The sequence below is a fragment of the Drosophila obscura genome, unplaced genomic scaffold, assembly GCF_018151105.1.
Source record: "Drosophila obscura isolate BZ-5 IFL unplaced genomic scaffold, ASM1815110v1 contig_165, whole genome shotgun sequence".
Lineage (NCBI taxonomy): Eukaryota > Metazoa > Arthropoda > Insecta > Diptera > Drosophilidae > Drosophila > Drosophila obscura.
Window position 1 is genome coordinate 215,714 of NW_024542752.1, and position 7,633 is coordinate 223,346.

Sequence of the window (7,633 nt, forward strand, 5' to 3'; positions counted from 1 at the left end):
ACGCGCATTTATCCAAGTGTTGGAGCACACACACACACACACATATATATGTGTATATCCAGTAGGAGGGAACGACCCCACTCAATGGAGATTTGAGGGGTACACTCTTTTACGGTTTCATAATCCGAGAGGGAAACGCTTGAAGTTGTAACTAGACCGCGATATTTCATGGTACCCAGCAACGAGAGCAGCCCCTGGACCACTAGCCACCACCCACCACCCACCTACCCATCCCCCCCTGCATAGTTGTGGGAATGCCCGTACCTTTTCAGGGTTATACAGGACACTACGGAGAGGGGCAAGTAGTAGCTGGGGCTGGCTACATCGGCTTGTCGCCTTTGGAGGAAATGCCATTTGACATTTTTGCCACCGACTTTCCCCCCCTGTTTGCTCTCACACACCACTCCACTCCCCCCCGCTCCACCCGCGCTTTGGGTGTGCTGTGATTTGCCTTTTTGTCACATTAAATCTTGTTTATGACGCTTAAGAACTTTATTTCCGCTCGATTAAATTGCCATAATGGCAGCCTGCGACTGTGACGCCGCTCTACGCTCCCCTTTATTTTACTTGCTCTTTTTTTTTCGTTGTTTGTTCTCACTTTTGAATTGTTTTTACCTTTTTTTTTGCTTGTTTGTTTTTATTTTGTTTTGTTTTGCTCTTTTTGGCATACTTTTCGTCACCTCTGGGGCGGGCAAAAAAGTGCAAAAAAGAGAGAGGGGAAAAATTAGAGCGAAATGCAGGTAAAGTCGAGTAAAGGTTACCACGGATACCTTGGGATATTCTGCCTAACCTACTAACATGCCCTGGGTACAGGGTACACACACAAAAATAAACATCTGGCAGCTGCATTAACTTCAATTGACTGTAATGAGCATTGGGCGAAGGCTGTCCATCCATTTGGCAATTGGTTCTGGGGCTGGTGCTGGTTCTGGTGCTGGTTTTGGGTCTTGCTCCTGGCTGGCTCCATTGCTCCATTGGCTGCAATTCGTGCATACAATTTGAGTGTGCATTTTTCAATGGCCAGCACAATGCACATTGGCATTTTCGCACCCAAAAATTCACTCTGCTGTTCCACATTTCAAATGTCTGTTCGTTTTTCAATCTTGTTACTGCTGATGCTGCTGCTGCTTCCACTGCTGCTGTTGTTGTCTATGTGTGTGGCACCAGGGGATTGGGGTTATGACTCCTCGATGACTCCTAAATGCCATCGATATTGTTTTCTATTCGATTGCTGCTTCAATTCCGCCTCAATCATAATAATGGTGAGGCGGCAAAGTGTGGTCATGTTTTAATTAAACGAAATTGTTTGCCATCAATGGGATGGCTTAATACGGCTCACATGTCTGTGCTCATCGCCCATCAATGAGCGCTCGAAGAACAACGAAGCAGTGGCCCAATTAATTTGGTGACAATGGTCTACCAAAATTGGAAAAACACAACAAAATGTACCCAGAGGACACACTCGACACTCAAACAAATGGCAACATTATAATCGATGCTCCTGCTGCTGTTGTTGCTACCCTGCCCCTCCTCCCCTTCTGCTGCAGTTGGCAGGACTGCTCGAGCAAAAATATCTAATGTATTGACTGCATGTTGAATGCCACCAATCCTGCCAGCAATGCCATTGCAAGGGATCAATTATTAACGACAAAAGGCAAACAAATTTGTTATTCAAAGTAATTTTATTGCAAAAGGAGCGGGACCTGGGCCAGGACTCGGGCCAGGCCACCCTGAGAAAGGGGTGGAATGCACTGCACAAAATGCATATTTATACGAAACCCAAAGTTTCAAAATGAACTTCTCTAATTGAAGCCCACACACACATGCACGAAATTGAACTAATGGAGGGAAAAAGCCCCATTAGAAAGGCACACACATTTCCATGGAAAATATAATACCTAGAGACACATTTACATGTGCACGTTGGCATTTATTTTCCTTGGAAATTTGAAATTGAACTAATTGATTGATAGATTAAAAAGCCAGTCAAAAACTAATACCCACAGATAATTATCCCAATAATATGTCAAAGGATAAATTTTGCTTAAAGCAACCATAGGCACTTATCCTGGGATAGATATATTTGAACTGTAGCATTTAGTTTTTGGCAAAAAAAAATATTACACGTCTTAAACAAAAATAAACACAATGAATTTTACCCATGCCCAAAGGGGAATATAAATATATGTATATACATTTTTTGCTCACATTGTATTTGAAGTATCAACATAAATAAATGAACAAATTTCTGTTGTTGTGTTTCCATTTGCTCATCGAATCTTATTTTATTTGATTTTATGTTATTATTAACATTTGAATTGAAATTCAAACAATTTTCTCCCGTTGCTCTTTGCAGGTGAGCAGTCCCAAAAAGTGTTCCACTCGTAATTTGGTTCAGGTAGGTTCCCACGATCATCGCAATGTAAAACTAAACGATGCTTAGGCTATACGCAAACAAAAAAAAGGACCTATGTAGCCATGTAGCTGTGTATATGTAGTAGTATGTGTGCATGGTATATTCATAATTTATGCGGACAAAGAGAGGTTGCCTGTGCCGATAAGATAAACCCCCGCCCAACACTCCTGTTGTTTGTGTGCTGTGCGTATTGTGTGCTCGGGCATTGTTGTAATGCCATAACAATCAAGTGAAATTACGCTAAATGACACGCTCATTACGGGCCACTGGTACTTGCCCAGGGAGTGGGTGGTGCGACCGTGTGACGGTGCTATGGTGGATGGGTGGTTGGTGGTGGTGCCTCGAATTCGGGAAGCAACAAAGCAAAAATCATTGCCTACTTATGAGCGCCTCCATGAAAATGGAAAGAGAGTGGAACAGCGAGAGAGAGCGAGAGAGAGTGAGCAAGAGAGGAGGGTAGGGTGAGGGCGCCCATTTATTATTTAAATAAAAACATACAAATAAGCGCTTGAAAAACGCTTTATAACACTTTTTCAGCACACGCACACAGCAACAAGCAACAAGCAACAGCTAACAGCAGAGAGGAGTATTTGCATATAAAAATGTTCATTATGCTGTCAAATGAACAATAAATGTCAATGCTTTTTCCCAGATTCCCCAGTACCAGTACCAGCCCCAGTACCAGCCCCAGCCCCAGTACCAGTTCCAACCTTAGCTTCAGCTCCATTGCCATCTCCAGCTTCAGCTCCATCTCCAGTTTCAGTTTCAGCTTTGGCTTCATCTTCAGAAGCAGCAGCAGCAGCCGCCGCTCTTTGCCTTTGTTAAACTTGGAGGTAAAAAGCAGAGCAAAGCAGAGCAACAAAAACGAATGAAAAGCAAAATGAGAAGAAAGAAAATCTGTCACAAGGCTTTAAACGTTTTATTGGCTTTTCAAAATTGGCTAAAGGCCAAAGGAATATTCATGTACATGAAGCTGCTCCATGCTCCATGCTCCGCTCCATTCCGGTCCGCACCTGCCAGTAAAATTTATATATATATATATATATATATATATATTACGCAAAATCTGACACAGAGACGGGGGACGTACCGGACAGGACCAACTTTGCTTTTGACCAGAAGCTTTTGAAGTTTTTTTCTCACCAAACTGCTTTGACTACGGCTCCTGGATGCTGAGTCCTGGCTGCTGGCTTCTTCTTGTTCCAGCTGCTTCACAGTTCTGCTGGCAAAAGTGAAAGTAAAGTGTAATTAGGTTTGTTTTGCGTGGCTGTCTGCAAATGAAATGCCTGCCCCAATCTCTGTGGGACAACAACTAGCAGGAGAACAGAACCAGGACCAGGACCCACCCACCAGAACCAAGCGGATGATGTTGATTATTATTGGGATAGCTACTCGAACAGCTCTCCTCCCACTCTCTCACTCCGTGTTGAATTTCCAAAGACCCAACCCTCACAAATTTAAATCAAACAGTGCCAAAAATCTTGAATAATAAGCAGAAGCAGAAGCAGCAGCAGCTCCAGAGCCAGAGAAAGGAAGTGGCTGAAGGAGAGTATTTATTACATACGAATTTATTTTGGGCAACAGCGAAAGAAAGAGTTTTTAGGGACTGAAATGGCTGAAATATTTTTATACAATGGTTGCATTTAATTAAATTAAATTTTATTGAATCGAAAAACCCCTCAACAGGTCTCCCCCAAGGTGCTCTCGTTGCAGGTCAACGTTCATAGGGATATGCCTTCTCTTTTTCCATAGAACTTTTTCCTTAAAGTTCCTTTGGAAAAATCAAGCACTTCCTATCCGTAGTGAATCATCGGTGAATGACATTTGATTGAACCCCATGAACCCAAACAAAGACATAAAACCACCCACCACCCATGGGTTGTCTGTCTGTCTGTCTGTGTGTCAATCTGTCCGGTGACTTGTCGACTGTTATCGGCCATAAATAAGCGGCCCAAAGTGTTTAGCACTCATTGCGCCTCCCGATACCATCAAAGGGTATTAAAGTCCAAAGACAAAGACAAAAATGCCGCCCAACCAAACCAACAACCCAAGTCAAGGGTTGAGGAGACGATGCCTTTGGCTTCCATTTATTCCATCCAGTCAGAGAGTCTGCCTGTCAGTCAGTCAGTCAGTGTGTCAGTGTGTCAGTCAGTCAGTCTGTTCGTCAGTTAATATTGAGTGAGCATATAATCTGTTAATAAGTATTTTATATGCCAAAATAATTTGATTTGCATGTCGGGCTCTGGGCTGCTCCTCCACTGGGATGCTTGAATTTTCCGTCGTTAAGCGCCAACCAAAAAGAGGGGGGACGAAGTATAAAACGTTGGAAGGATGGAATGGATGGATGGTGTCGGAGTTCCATGTAATTAACACGGAGACCAAAATTTATAGCATGGATTACAATTTTCTTATACATATAAATTTGTGTGTGTGTGTGTGTGTGCTTGTCGTGGGGGAGATACTTAACCCAAACTCTATTTACCTGTGATATAATTTTCATGATTAATATAAAGCTTAAACGAAACGAAACGAAATGAAACGAAAGAAGATTTCCAAGCATCGTCCAATAATCATGTACAAACAATAAAGAATGCGAAACTAAATTGATTTTAAGGAGATTTTAAGGGCTTACTCCCTTTAAAATTGGTCTTGCGGAAACTCCTTGAAGTAAGTTATCGTATTCCATGCTGATTTGCCCCCTTCCTTACCCAAGCAAATAGCGCTGACCCAATGTTGCCAGGCTGATACAGAACTTGAGCTAATTTTATTGCTTTATTAACCAGGAAGTGGAATTGATGGAATGGCAGCCAGCCCACGACCACAGGACACGGCCTCTTGGCTCTGTGCTCTATGCTCTGGGCTCTGTGTGTTTGGGCTCTGGACATGTGTGGGCTCAGCTATTTCCGATGAAAGCTGTTTTATATGAAAGTTAAGCCTACCCCAAAAGCAAACGCCGCAGCCACCCGCCATCTGCATGCTGACCCAACTTACGGGCAGCTCAGGTCCCAGTACCTTGCCGAGAGATGAGACTGACTGACCGACAGACCGACAGACAGACAGACTCAATGAGTGACTGACCGAGTGAGTGAGTGACTAACTCACCGACTGAACTGGATACTTAAGGCAATGGCAAACATTAGCATAAAGCTGGGCTATCATTTCTAAGTGCGTCGGACGAATGCTCGTAAGGCGACCCACCCCCCGCCAGCGCTCCACGCAACAGTAAGGGCGCCCGCCTTGCGGCTGTGGTTGTTCTTGTCTAGTGTTTCTCCAGCCGCGTTTTCATATTCTACTCGTGAGGTGTTTTTTTTTTCGGCTGTGCTCAACGTGGAACGTGGCAGGCGAATTGTCCTGCTCGTCGTCAAATCGCAGGTGTGCAACAATGCCCCAGCAACAACGTGTGAAGACATGGGTAGACTTTTACCCACACTTTCCCGCAAGCGCAGGCGCTGAGAGAAGGAGAGCTTTTCTTCTCGTTTGCCCTCAACTAAACCGAAATTTTTGGTGTTATTTTTTTTCTTGATTTTCTTATCCCAGCATTTCCATATTTTTTTGTGCTGCTGCTGCTGCTGTTGTTGTTGTATGCATTTAATTTCCTTGTGTGGAAAGCACCGGAGAGCTGAGCTTCCTTAGCCAGCCCCCGAAGCTTTCGCTCACCAAAACGTTCCTTTCGGCGCTCGCTCGCTCACATTTCGTGTGTGTGCTCGGACGCTGCTTCGTTCACTGTTCTACGCTGTTATACGGCTGCATCTGTGGGTTTTGAAAACGCTCGGCTCGGTCAGTTGTTGCTTCACATCAGTTCTGTTCAGTTCGATCCCCTTTGGAGGGCTGTTCAGAGCGGTTGGTGTTGCCAGAGTTCTCATTCAGAAAAGTGTTTTCGAAGTGTGCCACAAAGGACTTGTTGCCTCCTCTGTGTTTTTGTGTGTTGTGAGCTTGTGTGTGTGCTGGTTATGTTTGTTTGTATTAACTTTAAACAAAACTTCACATAAACAGGAATTTTGGCTTTTGAAAATTCGTTTTAATTTGCTTGAGAAAATGGTTATTCGATTTTTGTGCAACAATCTACAAAATCAATTTAATATATTGAGCATTTTGATGGCATTTATTACGAAATGCTGATATTTTCGAACGATGGATTACAAATCCAAATTTTCAATTTTTAACGTGTTGAAAACTGTTATACAGCTAGTATAACACTTTCAAGTGAAAGTTGCTGGTGGGCCAATGCCGAATTTTGTGTATTGTTTTCCTACTTCTGTGCAAATTGAGAGATTTGAATTTTGTTCAATACTTTTTTTTGAATATTTCGAATATTTTCAAATGTGAACAGTTTTTGGGTAAAGCCGTTAAGCACACGAAGCAGAGCTTTTTAGCACAGTTTCTCTCAAGGACACTTCGGCAGGCCACTCGGGCCGCTCGGTTGAGTGTTCGACTGCTACGGCTGCCTCGGCTGCTCGGCTCGGCTGCGATTCGGCTGTGGGGTAGCCTTTTTCGGGGTATGACAACTCACTCTGGCTTCTGAACTCGTTCAGTTCAAATTTACCAGCGGATTTGTGCGGATTACAGCAACTATTTCACCCACACGCCCATCTATCGCAGAGGGAATCGCTTACGCACACACACACACACACACATTCACACTCGGTCACACGCACCAGCAAAAACCCTCACAAGCACACACCAAACACACATACACACCAAACACAAAAAAAGAAAGAGGGAGAGGAAGTGGCATAAAGAAATCGAAAGCAAACAAAACAAAAGTGTCGGCAAAAAGAAAAGTTATAAAGATGATGGACATCAAATGATTAAGAATTGAATGCGGTTGAAATCCGTGAGACAATAAACCGAACAAATTAAAAAAAAAAAAAAACCGAAATATATGTACATATGTATGTATTTTTTATTGTTGATTTTTTTGCAAATTATTTTCTGGTGCAACTACAGTGCGTATGTGTAATATCCGATAGAGATACTAGGGCGAGAACCACAGAGAAATCAGTGCTCCAAAAGCCACTCAAATATCAGTTCCGTTCCGGCAAAAACCATCGGCATTATCAGGCGCCAAGCCCCCAAGGACCACAGAAACCAGCAGAAAATCAGGCAAGTGATTTCGAGATCGTGGCACATTTATGTCTCTGAATATGTCCCTATGTATTTGCGTTTGTGTAGCCCGAACATGGGTTTTCACTTTCCCACTTTCCCCCCATACTAACA